Below are 23,618 nucleotides of genomic sequence, written 5' to 3'. Positions count from 1 at the left end.
TATTCAAACATCACTCCATCAACATCAGTGCATTTGCGCACTCTTGGGAGAACACGTTGCGTTGCTCGTCTGCATATCTAGGGATGTTCCGTAATGAGAGCAGCAACGTCCATGATGCGACCGAGCAAATCATCTCTCATATTCACCTTTCGTTTGTACACCTTCGACTTCATATCACGCGATAAACAAAATTCTGATGATGTAAGCTCTGGTGATCTAGTTGGTCAGTTAGCGGTACTACCCATGACCAATCCAGCGATAACGGTATGTGTGGTTGACATGTTCTATCGCACGTCTGGTAACATATAGAGGGGCATCGTCATGGTGGAAGTACGTACACTGCTGTTCACGTGGGCAAACAAATTCCCTATGTGTGTTCAACAAACGAATTTTCATCAAAATGCAAGCAATTCCGTCCAATCATTCGCTCTTCTAAAGCGACTGGACGTATCAGCGTGTTACCGATCACGCCGCAACAAAAATTGATAGAAAAACTATCTTGGACATTGGTTTCCTCAGTAGCGTGTGGTTTCCCTGCGAACATCGATGATTATTTTGTGTGCTGTTGATTCTATTCCGTGTAGACGTGACTTCATCAGTGAACTGTATTACTTGAAGCAAATGACTATTGGCATTTAACCAGTGAAAAATTCAAGATATTGTCGCTTCTAGCCAACGTGTAGATTGTAGACACCGTGTATGTAAAATGGGTACCAATTTTACACACTCGTAATGTCCTCCGTACACGTGTTCGTGAAGCAGTGATACATGTAAAAAGTCGCCATGTGCTGGCAATAGGACTACGCTGCGCCTTTTCAACAGTGTGTTGTTGTTCCTAAAAAAGGCTCTGAGCGCTATGGGACTTAACATCTGAGGTCATCAGTCCCCTAGAACATAGAACTACTTAAACCAACTAACCTAACGACATCACACACATCCATTCCCGAGGCAGGATTTGAACCTGCCACCGTAGCAGTCGCGCGGCTCCGGAATGAAGCGCCTAGAACAGCTCGGTGTTGTTCCTACACATGTCGCTGAACAACACGTCAAGAAGAAAATGGAAACCTGGAAGAAAAGCAGTTTCAAGCAATGTGCTAATAGCTGTAGTAAACCCTCTACGATCAGGAATACAACAATTCGGAGACCCCGATGATATTCTTCAACAGCAGCAGGCGCACCACCATCAAGAAGTAATCTCACACCATATCTGCGTATCCTTCAGTACTGTAGTTGCTTGGAGTGTTAGGCAGCGCACGTACAAACAGAGTTAACCGACGATTCTCTCTGATACACTCCCAATCCCTCGCATTATTTTCCTCAGAACACAACCCAGATGACATGGTGTTCAAGGAGCTGCTTAAATGGTGGAAGGAAATTCAGAGCAAATGGACTGAAGGAAACGAGGTATATTGGGCTAGAAGAAACTGTCAAAGAGGGTGTATAGGTAAGACACAAACTAAGCGCTTCATTTGTTTATTTACGAAACGGACGATGTAAGCAACGTCCAGTTGTACTATCTTTAACGCCTGCAGTGTTAGAATGATGGCCAGATGAGCCAGATTACTTGCACATTCATGATAGAATAAAAATAGTTTATGAGAGTATATTGTCAAATGTTAATAAATGTTCCATATCGAACCACTGTACGTAATTTTGCACACGCGTTGAATTCGTATGCTTCCAGCTATACAGTAATAAAACGATATTTAAATTAGAATTTTTTCCTTTCTGAACATAAATTTTAGAATGTTTCCTTCATTCTGAAAGAAAAGTAGAAAAGAGTAATCGTCTTCGAAATATTCCCGACTGGGAAACTTCTCGTTTCCTTTCCCTCGTTGCGACGATCACGATGCAACGATTTCTTAGCTGTCGCTAATCTGTAGCCACCCACACTGGGAAATTTGAACAGTATCATTTAAAGCAATCCCGTTAACTAAGTTGAGCAATGTGCCTGGCCTTCTTCACGAATCCTTCCCCATAATATATGGGAACCTGAGTGGATTTGTTGAAGGACATAAAAAAAGGCGCAGCTGATAACTGCGTCACTGTAGATCAGCGAATGGAATCGTTTCCACACAAGCATATTTTCTCAAACAAAACAGTGGTCAATTTATGCCTTAGTTCCTTGTCGAGCACATTTGTTACCTAATGATCATATGGTGTTCAGTCTGACTCCTAACTGTCTCCATCTGACCCTACACCAGGCCATCACCTCAGTAATCTGTTATCTTCCTGTTTTCACTTCTTTCAGAATTGTTATTGTTCTGCTTCTTACTTTCATACGTCCATCCATTCTACATTCGATAATTGTTGTTAGAATTAATTTTTCCTTGTAGTGTATGTCTTTCCTTAACCAGGTTTGGGAGATTTCTTTGTTCCTTCGGTCCTTCGAGTACTTCATTATTCTTCACTTTATCCACTTATTACGGTATATTAATAATTTTTACTTATGGACCGTCTGACAGCAACTGACGGTCCATAAGTAAAAATTATTAATATACCGTAATATTGCGCGCAACTGAGGAGGACAGGACTATAAAATTTGAAGATGTTATCTACTTATATTTTTCTCCTTTCTGCTCCAAATCCACATCTCGAATACTGCAGTCTGTGTTTTCCCTCTTGTCTAATCTTCAGTTCCGACAGACGTACAGAAAAGCATTCCACACACTTCTCCTAAATCCATTTCCAAGTGGGTGAATCATAAGAGTTTCTTTTTTCTGGAATACTGTTACGTTTAGCAACTACTAAAACAGTAAGAAATTTATAAGTATAAAAGCTATACAACCCAAAAGAATGTAACGATGTAACGTCTATATAATGTGGTGTCTGAATGATTACTTACAGGAACACGTCATACCAGGTATAAATAAAAAATGACAAGCATCACCGGTTAAAAATGGTATAATTATCAGTGGACACAAAGTTTTGCAAGAACCGAGTATATATCGATTTCAGTAAGATTAGGCGTAACTACATGCAAATGAAAACTAAACATAACGGCAAAACGAGAAAAACTGACCTAGAAGCAGTTAATAGGTGAGCACATATAAACTTTTGTTAGTTATGCCGTCGCGTTTTCTTTTAATACGTTTACTGCCTTATCATCTCTCACGGCAAGTTCGTAGCTGCGATAAAATGAAGAATATCTGAACTTCAGCAGCACTCTATGGGAGCATATAATAAGTACATCCCAGATATACTCTGAAAGCCACGCATAATGGAAGGGTGTGTATCGCGTAAACCATATCACACTCTGATACTTCTCCCTTCTGTAATTTCTAACACAATCTAGATCATACTATTTGTTCTCAATAATAATTTAATCTTCCACGTGCTTTCGAAATAAGGTCTAGAAGTTACACTTAGAGTTGCTTACTTCATGAAACGACGAATTTTCTGCAACACTTTGGGACTGTGCAATGGGCTGTTAGAATACACCGCCCACTGCACCTCAGCCGTGATTTTTTTAAGGATATTCTAAAGTGTGGATAGACAGACAAGCGCTCGGTACTCAAATAATCGTTAGCATTTCTCCCGGATTTGCAGTAATTATCAGGCGAAATGCGCGCCGCATGCAGATTAACAAACGGCCGGTAATTCCGTTTTCGTAGCAAGGTAAACAATAGTTTGATTGATTTCTATAATTTCAATAAAACTAAGACATTGAATATTCAATTGCCAATATCGCAAAGACAAATACGCTGGTTCGACTGGTTACCGCTAGTGGTAACATTGTTTGAGCAGGGCGTGTGTTTAGGCTAATGACCGGTAAATATTGACGCATGGAGTGGTCACATGGAAAATAAGTTCCTCCCGCAGAATAATTGCCGAATGAAAATTTAAACGAATATTTGTGCAGCCCTGATGACAACGCGGTTGAGGAATTTGCGATTTTGTTTAACGTATTTGCGAAAATTCGAATGTAGCGTGTAATAGGTTGAATGTAGTACTGGATAATGAACTGTACGTACACGAAGAAAAATGACGTTTTTAATATGTTAAACGACATGAGATGATCAATTTTCTTAAGAAGTATGACTTTTCCCTAGAAAAATTTACGAAATTTGAAGATGTAAATAATGAGTAGAATGGCACAAGTTCAGCTTGAAACAGTTCAGCTGCACTCAATTCTTGACAACGCTCGTGAAAGTTTTCTCGGTCAGGAATCTTCAGTGTTACTAAGAGATGCAGAGATTAAAAGCTAGTACGGTAATACAGAGTAGGACTAATTTCCTATTAATAATGCAACATTAGTGTTCAAATTTCACTTGATAAACATATCCATTCGAAAAGTGTATTGGCATCACAACTCGAATCAGTACCGCTTCGATGTCAACGGTCCTTTAATGTTAAGCCACCTGACAAATTAAACTTGCAACAGTGTCTGTTGCCACACGACTGATTCAGGTATTACTCATGAGCCGCACCCACAGTTTCACCTTTCCAAGTACCTCTCTCCTAGTTTCCAGAAACCACCAAAGTTCTTCTTATACATGGCTCGACTGTTATCTCTGGGAAAAAGGATAACACGGAGAAATGGCTTTTTGCGGAATGAATATTTCTCCCAGTTGTGAATTATGTGTTTTTGTGATTCTTCTGGATGCATTACAACTGTGAGTAAAGTCAAAGCAATTTAGGATTGAAGGAAGTCACAGAAAAAATTGAAAGAAAAGTAGCTGGTCTTGTATAATTGTGAAATAGACGGAGAGAGTCACGGATATGATACGTGAATTGGAGTGGAACCGTTAAAACAAGGGAAATTTTCATTGTGGCTAGCTGTACTCACGTCATTTCAGTCTCCAATGTTCACCTCCTAATACGAAAATATTTTGTTGGTACCTATCTGCGCAGAGAGAAATGATCGTTGTAATAAAATGAGAGAAATCAGACGTCGAATAGAAAGACTGAAGTGTTCGTTTTTCCCTTGCCTTTAGACATTGGAACGGTAGAGAAATAGTGGGAAAGTGGTTCGATGAACCCTCTGCCAGACATTTAAATATGATCTGCAGAATAGTTATATATATATATATATATATATATATATATATATATATATATATATATATAGGAAACCTCATAACAGATATAGGGATGTTAGCTTGAGGCTAATTTTTTGCTTTTATTTTTAACAGAGAAAGACGTACCTGAGGGCGAATGACATTATGATCGACACACTGAATTTGGATGATCTGTATTGATGTTCAACCTTGTACTAACCAAATTTGGATTATCTGCATTGATGTTCAACCTTGTACTAACCAGTAATTCTCAAATTTGGGTCACACTTCCCAACTGCTTCAAGAAAGCTGACAGCAACAAAGTCATTCTGGCTTATTTCTCTTATAAAGAAATGTGTACTTAAACAAGCTTCAGATATCATACACTTATTTGTAGGCAACATGGCATCCATTACTCTTCTTTTTTTTAAAAAAATTCAAAAGTATGGTCATTAGACAGACTGCTACGTTCTGAAAAACTTTAGATATACTCCTGTAAAATATTAAGTCAAAACAGGTAGTTTTACAAAAGTGTTATTGTCCCGTTGGTGTTTTGCCCAGACCAACGGTCAGACCAAACAAATTATCTTAGTGTACAATTTTGACCTTATAATGATAAACAACGTCCTTCCACGTACTACATGTGATGTAGTTTTTCAGCAACGCCTTTATCACCTGCAGAAATTAAGATTTCCCACTGTTCTTCCTACTTTCCTAGATATTCTGCTTCAAGTTATATTGGGGTTTTTTCCTTTCTATGCATTTATTTAACGATACAAGGTCCTTTGGAGCGAAATTTATATCAGCCACATCTGTCGTTTTCATTGATATACTACGTTCTTTCAGAATGGTCAACATTACAGCCACAAATAGCTCAACTTGTGAAAACAGGAAAAAAGACGCTTGTTGCTATGGTAGCATGCCTCATCTGATGTATCTCGTGTTGCCTCAAATGTAATACCCAAACTTCTTTGAGGGAGATCTTCAGTTACGAAATTATGTTGTATAGATGTCTTAGAATATGTACTAGATATCTAACTGAATTGCTTCTCTTTCAATATTATGTACTGAAACAAAAACCGAAAAGCAAAAAAGTGGTCGAAAACTGCAATACACATTTGAACCCATCAGTAATAAAACACACCGCGAAATTCACGCAAGTGGTTTTACTAGTGGAAGAGATAGCAACCATCTATCACCCTGCAGGCAGGACAGCTATTTTGTATTAATGAGTAACTTGTCACGGACGTGATACCTAACGGTGACCCTCGGTATTGGACGCAGTTTTATGCTCTCGTTGCATTGCGAACTTCATCAGCTGGAAGTTAGCCGATATTTATCTATATGTGGCCATTTCCCACATTCAGAGAAAGGAATGTCTATGGATAATCGTTTTAAGCGTGATAAGGAAAGCTGTCTTTCATGAAAATCACAAGAAACTTGATACGAGTACTTTGAAGTAATACGACTACGATGTTACTTAAATCTAATTAACATTGAGAATATGTGTCGACATTAATCATATTCATAGCTCATAACTGGGAAGAAATCATTTATTAACACTAACAGCTGCTGCGCGAATATATGGCTTCTCCCATTCTCCCATACAGTTAACCTTTTAACTATATGTAAATGTTAAAAGATGTGACTATTTTAGAGCTCAGAGTGAAACTATTACGCGGTAAGACAAGTTGTGAACGTGAGATAAATGTACATTCTTTGTGAAATAATATATCAAATATACAACTAGGGAAGTGTAGTTGTCAAAAGTAAGTGTTAACGTTTCCCAACCGGAATTGAAATATGTTTTACGCCAACTGAAGATGGGTGAAAGCTGGAACACATATTGTCATAAAGAAAAATACGTAAAAATGTGGCTGTACTTCTCAACTTCAAACTTCAAAAACATATAAGCAGTTTTGAAGCTGGAAACTGGAAGGCACACGAGCGTAGGTTTGAATAAAATATTTATGTGCCCAAACGCTGGTGAAATTTACGATGATGGATCTTAAAACTGAACTCCGTCCGAACAGGCCTTGGATGGCCCAACGGGACCGACCGGCCGCCGTGTCATCCTCACCCCACAGGCAGATGGATCGCAAAAGGCACTCCAATTTGTCATTGGCTTCAAAATTATTCATCCCCAATTGAAGTGTTAGTGACACCAAAACGAGAAGTCAAATACCTCCTTCCCCTATCGGCAGAGAAAATGAGGGAGTTGTTGGATATATGTAAATAGCTTGATGCAGAATATAGGGAATATTATTTGAATTTATCCTCTGAGTGTACAAGTCAATTTATTTTTTGTCTGTTTACCTGTTTCTTTGTTATTGTTTCTTGTCCAGTATTGAAACGGTTTTCTTTAGTTTGGATGTTAATTAAATGAGTACAAGTATTATTTCAGTTCCTCAGATAATACATTCCATAAATACTTTCCATTATTTTTGCCATTGTAAGAGAAAACTATATTTTCAATCGAATCTCATGCAGAGAGGGTACTGTTATATCTTGGAAATATTACTTCTCTAAGCATTCATTGTCAAAAACAACAGAACTCATTTTCAACCATTTCACCTATTTTAAACATATTTTGTTTGTATTTAATTTGCCTTTTAACGAGGGTTAATAAGGACATGGGTAGGTTTTTTGCAGTTCATTGGATTGTGACTGCATACGAATGGTGTTTCCTGTTTTCTGGAAGCACATGTTCCTCCTTGTCTCGTTTAGTTGCTTCGGGAATGTATATTCCGTACAGGATCTGTTCGTAACTAGAGCTTCTATATCCCAAAACAAACAAAGCGAGTACTTGCTTCGGTATTGTTCTTGAATCTGTGGTCTTCCACACTGTTTATGGTGGAACGGACTGTTACAAAGTTTTTTCTGTGTACTTGTGTTAGCAGTGATACATTGTCATACCGGTAGAATGTAAGAACAGACTTTGCACCTACTGTCAGGAATGAACGCTACATATATTTTCTTGTACTCTGAGTTGGATATTAATGGTCACTTTTCAGGAGATTTATAATATTCGATGAACCATTACGGATTAGCTTTCCATCATTGTTTTAACTTATAATACTCCACCTCAATACTTAATATGGTGGAAAATTTCAGTTTACGACAGTTTAGCAGTTGCATCACGTATATTGCCTTGTTGGTACGCTATATAGGAGGGTTGTGGGTTTCCACATTCTTTTATAACAAATTTCGTGACTGAACTATACGATCTGAAGAATATAGGTTGCTGGTTTCAATATTCAATCGGTATATTCGTATTTCAGAAAAGTTCAGAGTTCGATCTCTCATTTATGGAATGTTGTACTGAAACTCTTTTGCTGTAGATTTCACGCTACGTAATTTTTCACTTTAGAATTACGCTAGAAACTGATATATAGAAAACTGATTTATAAAGAGTTTTTATTAATTTTGCTTGCACTTCGGAATTTGCTTTAGTGCTGCTATCGTCTGAAGATTGTGTTTCAAATGAGAAATCATTATGAACTCGCCCATATGTTGTGATTTTCCTCAATCGTTTGCTTGCTGATGGAATGCCCTGAACTTCCCTCGACAGGCTGCCCATTTCTGGAAATTTTAACAACCGTAGCAAATTTTGAGAGCTTTTGGGAATATACGTTTCAAGGAAACCGGTGTTCTGTGATTCCAAGTTTTGAGTGTCTTCAGACTTCAAGTTTCAATAAAATACTATGTTACCAGCCAGAAAACAGATTTTCGCTAACCTTCACGATTGGTTTTTGGCGTAATTGTTTTAACAAGAGCATTGGTAGCGTCAGTTAATATTTCCATACCTTTATAACTTAGTGACGAGTTCCAGATACATATTTTCGTATTAGGTGTTTGCACACACTTATGGATTTGCCAACAGCTCTACTCTGTGGATATTCTAAAAGTCTATTCATATTTTTACGGATAGTTTGAAATAGAGAAGGTGTTTTGGACGGTGTTTCTATGGAACTGTAATCCAGTTCTTGTAATTTACTTAAAACGACAAGTTTCTCTTGGTATTTCAAACACGACTCGCTTGATGTCCGTAACTGGGAACATGAGATGTTGTCAGACCGAAATGAATGTTGCGATACCTTTCCATATGGGGAGGTTTTCAATTCAGGAAGAGCATGAAAAAGGGGGGGGAGGGGGGGGAGGGAGGGGTGTCACAGCACAGTTGCAACACCTGAGGATAGGACTGTGAAAGCTCGAAACCACTCTTGATAATAAATCTACAATGGAAGCGGTATTTTCAACCTCTGATAAAAGCTTCTAGCGGTACACGAAGTTGCGCATGGCAAAAAGAGCTGTGGTATTGTTTTCTAGCATTCTACTCTTTCTATGAAATTTGAAGAAGGAGTGCTTGGTGTTGGACGTCACTGCGCCCCTCGAGGTACAACCATTATGTTATCTTACGTTCTCTTGACCTATGAAGGCTATTTACTAACAATTTTCAATAAACGTCTAAATAAGGTTTGACTAATGATAGCACGTGCCCTTGGAATAATGACTAGTAAACAGAGATTACTGCAAGGAAATATTGAAACTGAAAAACCTTATAACGTTAGCATTGTAGTCAAATGTATATGCCTATTACACACCATCGTGGAGGGGTAAGAATCAGCTGCTGCATTCACTTGCCAGCTAACACAGTCGACAAAAAGGTTCGCTTCGGTATGCGAAAGCTATGGCGTCAGAGCAGCGTATCCAGCTGAGACAAAAATTATGACATTCTTTTTGCCTAGGGGAAGTCCACAAATGAAATCGGTTTGAGTCCTTTACATAATATTAGATACATAAGGTAGACCTATGGTTGAATGTCTTGTTCTTACTATTGTTTTTAAAAAATTAAAATTTTTAAAAAATGTCTTATTGAATGACACTGTTCGTCACGTACGTCTGCACTAGTCTCTACTACAAACGCATTTACTCAGTGAATCTAATCTCACAGTATTATGTTCTAAGGTAAGTTATGATTAACTTTTTCACTTACCTTACACCTATTGTGCTCCGTGAATTCACAATTTCCTAGGTAATTTTTTCTATGGAGAAACCTCGTGTTATGCGTACCCCACACTGACCTGTTCTCATTCGCAAAGCCTTTAGCTGGCAATAAGGTAAGAAACACATAGAGAAAGGTGGTCGCTAGCACTGAAGACGTCCGAATACGTCCGGCCAATCGCACTTCACAGGGATGCATCCGTCAGCAGGCCGTGTACGGAATTTATGCGTCAGACTCGGTCGAGCGCAGTGGACGCTAGCCAGTGCCGCTACGTCTCTTGAGATGAATCGGTTGCGTGCGGCCGTATGCGGCCGTCCAGCTAGTCAGACGAACACGGTTCTAGTGAAAGCCCAGCCTACATATTCTGGGTTTGCTGGACACACATTCCTGCTGCGGTACGGATATCAGGTGCTTCGAAGTGTGCAAGTGGAATGGCTTGGTTGATCGATTTGTTGATTTGGGGGAGGCGATCAAACAGCGACGTCATCGGTCCCGTCGTATCAGGGATGGATGCGGAATAAAGTCGGCCGTGCTTTTTCAGAAGAACCATCCCGACATTTACCTGAAGTGATTTAGGGAAATCACGGGAAATCAAAATTAGGATGGATGGACGCGGATTTGAACCGTCGTCCTTCCGAATACGAGTCCGGTGGGCTAACCAGTACGCTGCCTCGCTCGGTAATGAATGCCCCGACGATTGGAAAACTGCTCCAAAGCGTAATTTCGCAAGGGGAGTATAATTCTTGTGGGAAAAACGAATAAACTGCACACTATTCATCGTGAAGTTTCTATGATATGGGTGAAATGTAATGTTGAGACCAGCCGCAGTGAAATGGTGCCCACGATTTGACAAAGGCCGCGCAAACGTGGATAATGCTGAACGGGAAGTATAGATGTTGCATTATACGAACTCCATCTATTCGGCAACCTGAAAGAACGCTTGAGGAAAAGAGATTTTTCCAACGATGATGACAGCAGTTCTGGAATGTTCCCGCGACCAAGGAGTGGATTTCTATCGTGAAGGAACTGAACAACTGGTGAAACATTTCCGCGTTCCGTCCGTTGTTTACTAAATCTTGGTGACTATACTGAAAAATAGTGTCTTGTGCGGATGTCACTTTGACGTGTAGTTCAGTGAAATTACGTAGCCTGTTATAATAATCAGTACCTTACATTTTGAAGTTCCCTCGTGACACTTCGTCTCATTTCGTAATGTAATTCCCTCGCCATCGTCCGATTTCTCCGTCTAAAATGCATTACCCTTATTTTACCTTTACTGATACCTGACTTCATTCCCATGCCGTTTAGCTGGTCTTCGATGTCCTTTGGTCAGCGACAGCATTACAATTCCGTCTGCATATCTTCAAAGTATTTATTCATTCTCCTTAACCCTTAATTGAATTTCCTCAGCTTTCCTTGAAATTCATTACTGCTTTCTCACTTCCTTCTCAACTAATGCTTTCCTTTCCTCTCCCTTCACTCTTCTAACTATAGTCCGGTTTCTTGCAGACAGCCTTCCGCTCCTTGAATTTTATCCTATGTAAACTCAGAAAGTCAACGATTGTATACCAGTCAGCAGCGTCAAAAGAGATGCAGGTGTTGTAAAGATAGGTCTGCTCTGTTTCATTTCGTCTTTCAATCTTATTTTTTTTCTTGCGCCCTTATTCCCGCACAGCATCGGAATGGTTGTGAACGGGTTTCGCATGATACATTTTAATGGGAGGGGGAAGGGGGGAGGGGATAGGATGTCCTTCCTGTCACCACGACGTTACCCTCCGTGACGGAATAAGTTTACCCCAAATGCCTGCGTATACGGTTGTTGATGTGAGAGTGACCGAAAGTTTCCAAAATGGATGCAAATTGCATAACTCAGGAGGATGTAGCTACCAGCCTGATATGCAGCTGGTGCGATATGGTAAGCTGTCTAAAAACGACATCACACTGGCCGTCCCATTGACCCTCACCATTAAACCACCGTGCGCATTCGGTACGGGGGTGCCGCGTGGTCTGGGGCGTCTTGCCACGGTTCACACGGTTCCCCCCGTCGGAGGTTCCATTCCTCCCACAGACATGGGTGTGTGGGTTCTCCTTAGCGTAAGTTAGTTTAAGTTAGTGTAAGTAGTGTGTAAGCCTAGGAACCGATGAAAAACAATGGTTCAAAGGCTCTGAGCATGGGACTTAACATCTGAGGTCGTCAGTCCCCTAGAACGTAGAACTACTTAAACCTGACTAACCTAAGGACATCACAAACATCCATGCCCGAGGCAGGATTCGAACATGCGACCGTAGCGGCCGCGTGGTTCCAGACTGAAGTGCCTAGAACCTCTCGGCCACCACGGCCGGCCGGAACCGATGACCTCAGCAGTATGGTCTCATAGAACTTAGCACAGATTACCAAATTTTCCGTTACGGGGCCACCACAACTCACTGTCATAAAAGCGACGACTTAACACGAGTGGTTATACGGGCGAGTCTCAGAATACCTGCTAATACAGGGTTATTTTCTGTATACAACTGACAACAGTTTACTCCAGGATTATTATTGAATGTGTTTATTCATGTTTGCAGTTCCCACCTGTTGCGTAGTTCCCAAGTGGGTGCTCTCGATGAAAGTCATGAATACATAATCATTTCAATTACGAAGGTATTGTCCTCGCGTCAACCATGTTTATACATTCCATATTTACGCACGTCATGTGGTCAGTACGGCACCGGGTGTTCTTATATTTCAGCGGAACCCAATTAGATCTTGCGCGAGGTTTGCTGCTAGTAGTCTCTCCAGTTCATGTTAGTATTTTGCACCTGTGACTTATTAACCTAATGATTGTTAATATTCAAATATCAAAACCTGCCTTCTTTGGACATGGGATGATTGTCTTTCACTTGAAGTGACTTCATGTTACTGTCTTGCATTATTTTACCTCGAGGGTGGAATAGTTTTTCTATGGCTGATATTTCACGATCGAAATCCATTGTAGCGAATTTGACGAAATTAAATACACTGGTGTGACACAAGTAGTGCGGTACCTATTACTATCGTGTCCGATCCACTTTTTCCCGGCGTACCGCAGCCGCTCCACATGGACTCAAGGAGTCGTTGGAAGTCCCGTGAAGAAATACTGAGCCATACTGCCTCTATAGCCGACCATAACTGCGAGATTGTTACCGGTACAGGATTTCATTCCGTCGCGATTCGGGTAGCCAAATCATGCGTTAGAAATACCCAGAACTTTCTACAATCCAACCGTGAACTATTGCGGCTAGGTGACGTGGCGCATTGTCATCCATAAAAATTGCATCCTTATTTGGAAATTAATGGTCTCCAAGTAGCCGAGCATAACAGTTTCTCGCGACTGCTACGGTCGCAGGTTCGACTCCTGCCTCGGGCATGGATGTGTGTGATGTCCTTAGGTTAGTTAGGTTTAAGTAGTTCTAAGTTCTAGGTGACTGATGACCTTAGAAGTTAAGTCCCATAGTGCTCAGAGCCATTTGAACCATAAGAGTTTCCAGTCAATTACCGTTTCAGTTGGACCAAGGCACCCAATCCATTCCTAGCAAACACATCCCACACCATTATGAAGCCACCACAAGCTTACACGGTATCTTACTGACAACTTGGTTCCATGGTTTAGTGGGGTCCGCACCACAGTCGAATCCTATCATCAGCTCTTACCAACTGAAATAGGGACTCATCTCACCAGGCCACGGTTTTCAAGATTTCTAGGGTCCAATCAATAAGGTCAAGAGCCCAGGAGAACCGCTGAAGGCGATGTCGTGCTGTTAGCAAAGGCACTCGATTCGGTCGTCTGCTGCTATAGCCCATTATGCCACATTTCGCCGCAGTATCCTACTGGATATGTTCGCCGTACGTCCCACTTTGATTTCTGCGGTTATTTCACGCAGTGTTGCTTATTTGTTAGCACTGACAACTCTACGGAAATGGCACTGCTCTAGGTCGTTAAGTGAAAGCCGTCGGCTACAGCGTTGTCCTTGGCGCGAGGTGATGCCTGAAATTAGGTATTCTCGACAGACCCTTGGCACCGTGGATCTCGGAATATTAAATTCCCTTATAATTTCCGAAATGGAATGCGTATAGCGACAACTACCATAATCACGTCGGAAATCTTTTCACATGAATCACCTGATTACAAATGACTGCTCCGGCAACACACTTCCCTTTTATTCCTTGAGCATGGGTTACTGCCTCCATCTGTATATCAGCATATCATTATCCCATGACATCGATACCTCAGTGCAATTTACAAATAGATTTTTCACAGCAGCAGGTGTGTACCGATAGGAAACGTTTTGGCAGGTTATATGTCCATCTCTCAAGCGAGAGGTGTGGGCCAGCTACAGAAGAAGCAGCGGTTTGCGTTAGTACACGTTGTCTAGCTTAGATTTCACCTTCCACGTACACTTCTGTCACGAGGTGAATATTGTAAGTTTATTTATCAGGATGAACAGTGATTACGTACATTCAGAGTTATCTATATTCGGCGTTTGGTTTCGTATGAACTAAGTTTCCAGTAGTTGTCACGGAGCCGAGTCGACGTGCCTGTAGCACTAGTAGTTTCTGTTTAACAGACCGTATTTAATTTATTTCTGGTTTCACATACTTTTGCGAAGAAGTGAATTCTACCTGAGTATTTTCCTGTGTACAGTACTGTTTATAAACTTACTCTAATATTATTTGTGCACATTATTAGTTCATTAGCTTTTTGGAGTCGATTTTGGTGTTAGCGCTTTTCACGGATGCTGGACACAATTTATAGGATGTGTGTGATAGTGACCTACTACGTTCTGCACATCAAACGCACGTGACGAAGATTACAGTGGGTTGAATGGAAACAGCGGATGGCAGCATAACTTCAAACAGTGCTATAGAATTAGAAGACGATAACGACATTTAAAACTAAGTGTCAACTTGACGACGCACAGCTAACTGCGGAATCGGTTCGAAAATTTGTAGTTGAGAGAAACAAATTTATCCCACCGTACATAAGGAATTTGTTTTCCACTCCAACAATCAGTACATGAAGAGAAAATTCATACGGAAGGAATCTTCGAAATTAGAGTTACCAAGATAGTTGAATCATGATCAGGTAATATACATGCCTTAACGCATTCGTGTATTGTTAATCTCGAAGGATAAATTTTCTAGAAACGTATTTATTGTGCTGCGAGATGTTGTAGATGCTCTGCTCCGTACGATTCTTTCTCATGTGCATGGTCGTGCCAGGGCAGTGGAAAATATTTACGTCACAGTGTGACGTTCGATTGCTTCATTTCTTCGTTGATTATTCTCGGTATCGACGTACTGCGTTGCTATACTGGCTGAAAAATGTGGGATGTAAGTTCAACACTGTCTGCTTTAAATGATGTAGCTGACATTTGCACAGTTGCGGTTCATAGTTCTTTAATCTCACCCCTTCCCCCTTATTACACAGTTATATGGCCAGTGCACTATTGTTTAACTTTCAATAAGCCTCAGTAATAGTCTGCAGGCGAACATCCACATAGTGCTACAATAGTTTACTATTAAACATCTATGAGCAGTAAGAACCTAACCACACAGTTCTTGAAGCATAAAAAGGTACCTATGTGACAGACACTGTCATTGTGCTAACACATGGCCTAACTGTGATATACTTATTTCACGGATGCGTTGTTGTTGATCTAACCAATATCGGTTCCTAGTCTGAAACTGTGCCATGGACTAACTATCTCGGGACCAAAAATCAGGCCGTTATATATCTTGACAATAACAGGTACTGAAACTAAACATTGATCGAAGTTAAATTTACAGAAGTGACAATTAATACTTAACTCATTAAACTAACTAAATACATCGAAAAATGGGTTCTTTTTTAACATTTCTTCAGCTATAAGAGTTATGCAGAGTTATTTGTTTAAACCATGAAATTAATAAATATAATTATGCAAACAATACTTCTGACAAAACTGTTAATTACTTTGAAATTAATTGAGAGCTAGCTTTGTGAACATGTTTTCTAATAGAGCCAAATAAATCCTTTAAGAATACTATTAGTTGTTTCTCCAAATGTTTACAATTAGTACAGAATTTATATTTCTTTATAAGTCAACAATAGCATTTAAAGTACTGACTCCACCCTACAACAAAAGATACTAAGAATAGTCAAAATAAATTAGAAAATCAATTAAATACATAAGACTAAGCACAAAATTAGACCTGGTGTTATATTCTTTAAAACTGAGGGCCAGTCCTTCAAAATGCAGAGTATACTCACATATGTTAATGGTAATTACTCAAAAATGAGAAAATGAATTTTAAGGAGGCAGCTTACTTCATCACATTGGATTGACCACATAGATATTGCAAATAGCTAACTGGACAACTCAGTGACCACAAGAGACCCCAGACAGTGGGTGAAAAATCTGCACACAAAAAAATTACATAAGAAACCTTATCAAAACATTTTTTTCCAAATTTATGCTTATATGAAGTGGCCATATGGAAATCCCCATACCAAATATCTACATACAGCGTACTGTACATTTGTACAAATTATCTGCAAGTTATACTTTTAATAAAAATTAGACATCTTCATCATAAATGATATCGTCCTTGGTTAAACTAGGATCACATTCTAAGACACATATCGCTTTATATAAGTCCTATCTAGCTTTAAAAAAATAAATCATCATGGGTTGCAAACAGTTAAATTTCACAGTGCATTGCAGTTCACTTTTTAGACAGAAAAGTTCACTTGCTCAATGTTTTGTGTTTTTCACAAACATTTTCACACTTTTGATGAGCTTTTACACTTTTTCTCACGAAGTTGTCCACACTTTCAACAGATCCAAGTGGCAGTTAGTAACGAAATGAACTGCTATCAGTTCACTTGGAGGTGGTTCTCCTCCATCACAGTACATGAAAAAATTGGAAAAAAGACCCTCCTTTAGTACATTTACTTTAACTTCTAAGTATAAGAAATGTTTCATACTAAAAATGATAGTCATTACTTCATAAATAGATACATTACACAGTTCTCATAACATCACTATAATTAACGCTAAAATTGACTGTAGTACAAAAGATGGGGATATGGTATTAAAGATGGGGATATAGTACGAAAGATGAGGACTAGTAAAACTGGAAAATCAAGTACACATTACTCTACCAAATATTACTCTAAGCTATAACTGTCTGAAAGTGGTTAAATTTGAAAAATTTGGTTCTCTTTCCCATCTGAAAAATAGCAAAAACTCAGTATGTGCAGTAGCGCAAATTTACTAGTCATTAGGTTATGAAAAAAGAATAGAGTCACCACTGCATATCTTTATCATTATTAAAATTAAAATTAAGGGAATGGAAGTTGTACGAAATAATGGCCACACTACTCTACTCAACTCTGAGCAATACTCTCATTCAAACAGAAAATTAAATCCTTACAAAATCACAAAATGTTACCAAATGGTTGACCTGTCTGCATATTCACATTGGTCTAGCACTACAGTTATCAGTTAATCATCAAAATTTTTATTCTTCATCCCAGTATTACCACTGTAAGTTCATAATTCCTCAAAACACCAATAGAAGTTTTCAGATAAACTATAGATCTCATGATGCAGCATTATATGACCTGTAAATATTACTCTCTCTGTTAAGCTCTCAGTCCCAGCTGCAGTATAAACATACCCAATGTTGCCTAGTTCAAAATTAGATCATCAGTACAGTTACACTAAATTTGTTTGTATACAGTTATCTTTTTCATTAATCATTTCTGTCAGCTCCATTACATTACTTACAGTTCTTACCTTGTTTGCTAGTGAAATGCATTCTCAAAAACATATCCCTACTGCAGAGACAGGCTCCCTAACCATTAAGACCCTAACATTATTCATTATTTTATTATTTCATTACTGTTTCATTATCTAATAAATAAACACCTGCTATGCTTATCTAATGCAAAATTGATTCTACAGAAAAACACTCCACAGTACCAGATCCTTATGCTAAGGCAAACCTAACTCTCATTACTGATCAGACAAAATTATCACTGAGAATAACTATTGTTCCCTGTATTCCATCAAATTGGTTAAGATTCTAGCATGAAAGATGACTTACACACAAATTTTGCTTATTCTTTCCAGACATTACTCCAGGAAACTATGTCTGAAGTTGTAAAGTCATAACGTTAAACAAGGCTATATCATGACACCTTTTTAGGTAGATAGTTATCTCCATATACTTACTGCACAGAACACAAACACTTCTTTTATACCACAACTAATATCAAAGCCCAGTATTCAAAATGTTTTTTCTACATATTGCCTCTGCTGCTGTACCAATTAGCTGATTACTTCAGATGTTAATTATAGTTCACATATGCTGACACCTTTCATCTTTAGTTTACATTACCTCTTTGTCTGACAGAAATTCTTTGACCATTGTACCAAGTTACTTTGTTCCATCCTCTTATGATTATACTACTTACAACTAACACAACATAATATAAACAGATAACATTTGAGAAACCTTTTCTAAAATATCCCTATACTAAAGTATGTCGCTGTACCAAATCATCTGACAGTCAAAGAAAGAATGTTTCTGATTCAACTACAGAAAGGACAGGAGAAGAGTTTGACTGCCTCAAGAAACACCAAAAATGAGACAGACAGCTGGGGTAAGCAAAATCGCCAAATAATGAATCCAGCACAGAATGTTGTACCCCCTACTTCTCGTCTTACTTCCAGTTCATTATAGTTAGTTCCTCCTCCCCTTTTATGGGGTAAACATTGCTACCTACACAATCATTCGCCATCTAACAAAAACTAGAATTTACACTTGTCCTACTACTATCATTTACATTACCCTTACCTGTGATTACAGCACATTTATATACAAGTGGCTCTTCATCACTACCTGCTCTAGCGAGAGCCAAAACCGGAGCGTTATCTAGTTTAAATGGTGTGATCCAGAATGAAAGTCACCTCCTCCAATAGTTTTATCTGAATTTCTCCTACCATGTCTGTACCCATTCTGGCACTTCCTTGAATTTCCATTCATTCTATTTACCAGAAATTCTCTCCCTGTTTCATTATTGTTATCAAAATCCTCCTACAATCTTCCGTTGAAGGCTTCACCCTCTCCATTTTATTAATTCAAGAAATCACTTATACTACCTCTAGGGGCAGGTACAGATAATTCTCTAACTTTCTGAGCCAATGTAGTTTCTAAAGCCCTAATTATTGATTCACTACCTAGCATTTTATCAAATATTTCAGTTTGTTTATCCAAAGCTGACAGTAACCTTCAACAATACCCTTCCTAGAGTCAAATCTCTCTCCTGCCCAAAAATTTACTCAAACTTCTTTGCTGGTTCTTTTTGGACAAACATTCATCTAAAAATGCTTCCTCAAAGGGGTAGCCATGAAGTACAGCTATCAGCTACCTGAGCTGCCCATCCATAAGCATCCAGTTTCCAAAAACCTCTCACAAATGACATTTTCTATTTTTCATTCCATGTTTCAGGCAAATCTTTAAATTCCCTAATGAGAGCCAGTGGACGCATTTCCCTATTGTTGTTGTTGTGGTCTTCAGTCCTGATACTGGTTTGATGCAGCTCTCCATGCTACTCTATCCTGTGCAAGCTTCTTAATCTCCCAGTACGTACTGCAATCTACATCCTTCTGAATCTGCTTAGTGTATTCATCTCTTGGTCTCCCTCTACGATTTTTACCCTCCACGCTGCTCTCCAATACTAAACTGGTGAGCCCTTGATGCCTCAGAACATGTCCTACCAACCGATCCCTTCTTCTAGTCAAGTTGTGCCACAAACTTCTCTTCTCCCCAATCCTATTCAATACTTCCTCTTTAGTTATGTGATCTACCCATCATATCTTCAGCATTCTTCTGTAGCACCACATTTCCAAAGCTTATATTCTCTTCTTGTCCTAACTATTTATCGTCCATGTTTCACTTCCATACATGGCTACACTCCATACAAGTACTTTCTGAAACGACTTCCTGACACTTAAAGCTATACTCGATGTTAACTAATTTCTCTTCTTCAGAAATGCTTTCCTTGCTATTGCCAGTCTACATTTTATATCCTCTCTACTTCGATCATCATCAGTTATTTTGCTCCCCAAATAGCAAAACTCCTTTACTACTTTAAGTGTCTCATTTCCTAATCTAATTCCCTCAGTATCACCCGATATAATTCGACTGCATTCCATTATCCTCGTATTGCTTTCGTTGATGTTCATCTTATATACACCTTTCAACTGCTCTTCCAAGTCTTTTGCTGTCTCTGACAGAATTACAATGTCATCGGCGAACCTCAAAGTTTTTATTACTTCTGCATGGATTTTAATACCAACTCCGAATTTTTCCTTGGTTTCCTTCAACGCTTACTCAATATAGAGATTGAATAACATCGGGGAGAGGCTACAACCCTGTCTCACTCGCTTCCCAACCTCTGCTTCCCTTTCGTGTCCCTCGACTCTTATAACTACCATCTGATTTCTGTACAAATTATAAATAGCCTTTCGCTCCCTGTATTTTACCCCTGCCACCTTCATAATTTGAAAGAGAGTATTCCAGTCAACATTGTCAAAAGCTTTCTCTAAGTCTACAAATGCTAGGAACGTAGCTTTGCCTTTCCTTAATCTAGCTTCTAAGATAAGTCGTAGGGTCAGTATTGCCTCACGTATTCCGATATTTCTACGGAATCCAAACTGATCCTCTCCGAGGTCGGCTTCTACCAGTTTACCCATTCGTCTGTATAGAATTCGTGTTAGTATTTTGCAGCCGTGACTTATTAAACTGATAGTTCGGTAATTTTCACATCTGTCAACACCTGCTTTCTTTGGGATTGGGATTATTATATTCTTCTTGAAGTCTGAGCGTATTTCGCCGGGTCTCATACATCTTGCTCACCAGATGGTAGAGTTTTGTCAGGACTGGCTCTCCCAAGGCTGTCAGTAGTTCTAATGGAATGTTGTCTACTCCCAGAGCTTTGTTGCGACTCAGGTCTTTCAGTGCTCTGTCAAACTCTTCACGCTGTATCATATCTCCCATTTCATCTTCATCTACAACCTCTTCCATTTCCATAATATTGTGCCCAAGTACATGGCCCTTGTGTAGACCCTCTATATACTCCTTCCACCTTTCTGCTTTCCCTTCTTTGCTTAGAACTGGGCTTCCATCTGAGATCTTGATATTCATACAAGTGGCTCTCTTTTCTCCACAGTTCTCTTTAATTTTCCTGTAGGCAGTATCTATCTTACCCCTAGTGAGATAAGCCTCTACATCCTTACATTTGTCCTCTACCCATCCCTGCTTAGCCATTTTGCACTTTCTGTCGATCTCATTTTTGATAAGTTTGTATTCCTTTTTGCCTGCTTCATTGACTGCATTTTTATATTTTCTTCTTTCATCAATTAAATTCAAAATTTCTTCTGTTACCCTAGGATTTCTACAAGCCCTCGTCTTTTTACCTACTTGATCCTCTGCTGCCTTCACCACTTCATCCCTCAAAGCTACCCATTCTTCTTCTACTGTATTTCTTTTCCCCATTCTTGCCAATTGTTCCCTTATGCTCTCCCTGAAACTCTGTACAACCTCTGGTTTAGTCAGTTTATCCAGGTCCCATCTCCTTAAATTCCCAGCTTTTTGCAGTTTCTTCAGTTTTAATCTACAGTTCATAACCAATAGATTGTGGTCAGAGTCCACGTCTGCCGTTGGAAATGTCTTACAATTTAAAACCTGGTTCCTAAATCTCTGTCTTACCATTATATAATCTATCTGAAACCTGTCAGTATCTCCAGGCTTCTTCCATGTATACAACCTTCTTTTATGATTCTTGAACCAAGTGTTAGCTGTGATTAAGTTGTGCTCTGTGCAGAATTCTATCAGGTGGCTTCCTCTTTCACTTCTTAGCCCCAATCCATGTTCACCCACAACGTTTCCTTCTCTCCCTTCTCCTACTACCGAATTCCAGTCACCCATGACCATTAAATTTTCATCTCCCTTCACTATCTGAATAATTTCTTTTATTTCATCATACATTTCTTCTATTTCTTCGTCATCTGCAGAGCTAGTGGGCATATAAACTTGTACTACTGTGGTAGGCGTCGGCTTCGTATCTGTCTTGGGCACAATAATGCGTTCACTATGCTGTTTGTAGTAGCTTACCCGCAGTCCTATTTTCCTCTTCATTATTAAACTTACTGCTGCATTACCCCTATTTGATTTTGTGTCTATAACCCTGTAGTCACCTGACTAGAAGTCCTGTTCCTCCTGCCACCGAACTTCACTAATTCCCACTACATCTAACTTTAACTTATCCATTTCCCTTTTAAATTTGCTAACCTACCTACCCGGTTAACGGATCTGACATTCCACGCTCCGATCCGTAGAACGCCAGTTTTCTTTCTCCTGATAACGGCAGCCTCTTGAGTAGTCCCCGCCCCCAGATCCAAATGGGGGACTATTTTACCTCCGGGTTGTTTTACCCAAGAGGACGCCATCATCATTTAACCATACAGTAAAGCTGCATGCCCTCAGGAAAAATTACGGCCGTAGTTTCCCCTTGCTTTCAGCTGTTCGCAGTACCAGCACAGCAAGGCTGTTTTGGTTCGTGTTACAAGGCCTGATCACTCAATCATCCAGACTGTTGCCCCTGCAACTACTGAAAAGGCTGCTGCCCCTCTTCAGGAACCACACGTTTGTCTGGCCTCTCAACAGATACTCCTCCGTTATGGTTGCACGTACGGTACGGCTATCTGTATCGCTGAGGCACGCAAGCCTCCCCACCAACGGCCAGGTCCATGGTTTGGGGGGGGGGGTTTCCCCATATGGTTCAAAATTATTTAATTTCTTACAACTAAGTACTCCATGCTTTAGATTTTGTACCTCTTCCACCGTCTTCTCCTTTTCAGCCAATTTTTATTTACTTTCACCAGTTCTTCCTCTACTACTACTACCACACACATTGTTTCTACCTCCATTTCTAAATCATTTGTAATCTGATCGATTTGGTTCTCAAGTATAACCCTGTTATCAGCACAAAATTTCCTGGCAGCTTTGACTTCATCTTAACAATTTTTCTCTCCGCTACACATTCACTACTCATTAATGTTAATTTCTCATTAGTGTTATGTACTACTTTCTTTATCTTTTCATCACAATCTTTAGCTACTGCTTCAACCTTGTTATTTAATTCCGAAAGACTGTAGCTGACTACCTGAATCTCCTTTTTAATTTCTTTCTTCAGTTCATCCTTTAAGCTAACCATGTCAGTTCTAATGCTATCAGTTTTCTTTTCCACCCTATTAATATACCCTTTTACACTATTTTCTAACCTATTAATGTTTTGTTTCGCACCCATGCTACTCAAACAATTCAAACTACTCATAGTTTGCCTTAACCTCGCTGTCACATTTCTGTCCTACATAAACTTTTGCTCTGGCTGACTTTTATTACTAAGTTCCTCCTATTTAACCTTAACCATCTTATTCACTTGTGTACTGTTTTCATCCATTTCGCTCACATCACCATGCAATGCATATGACGCTTTTATTATTCCATCTACAATAGGACTATTGTCCCCATCATTCAA

Source organism: Schistocerca cancellata, chromosome 7 (genome assembly GCF_023864275.1).
Source record: "Schistocerca cancellata isolate TAMUIC-IGC-003103 chromosome 7, iqSchCanc2.1, whole genome shotgun sequence".
In the NCBI taxonomy this organism is placed as follows: Eukaryota; Metazoa; Arthropoda; class Insecta; order Orthoptera; family Acrididae; genus Schistocerca; species Schistocerca cancellata.
This window is presented reverse-complemented; position numbering follows the sequence as displayed.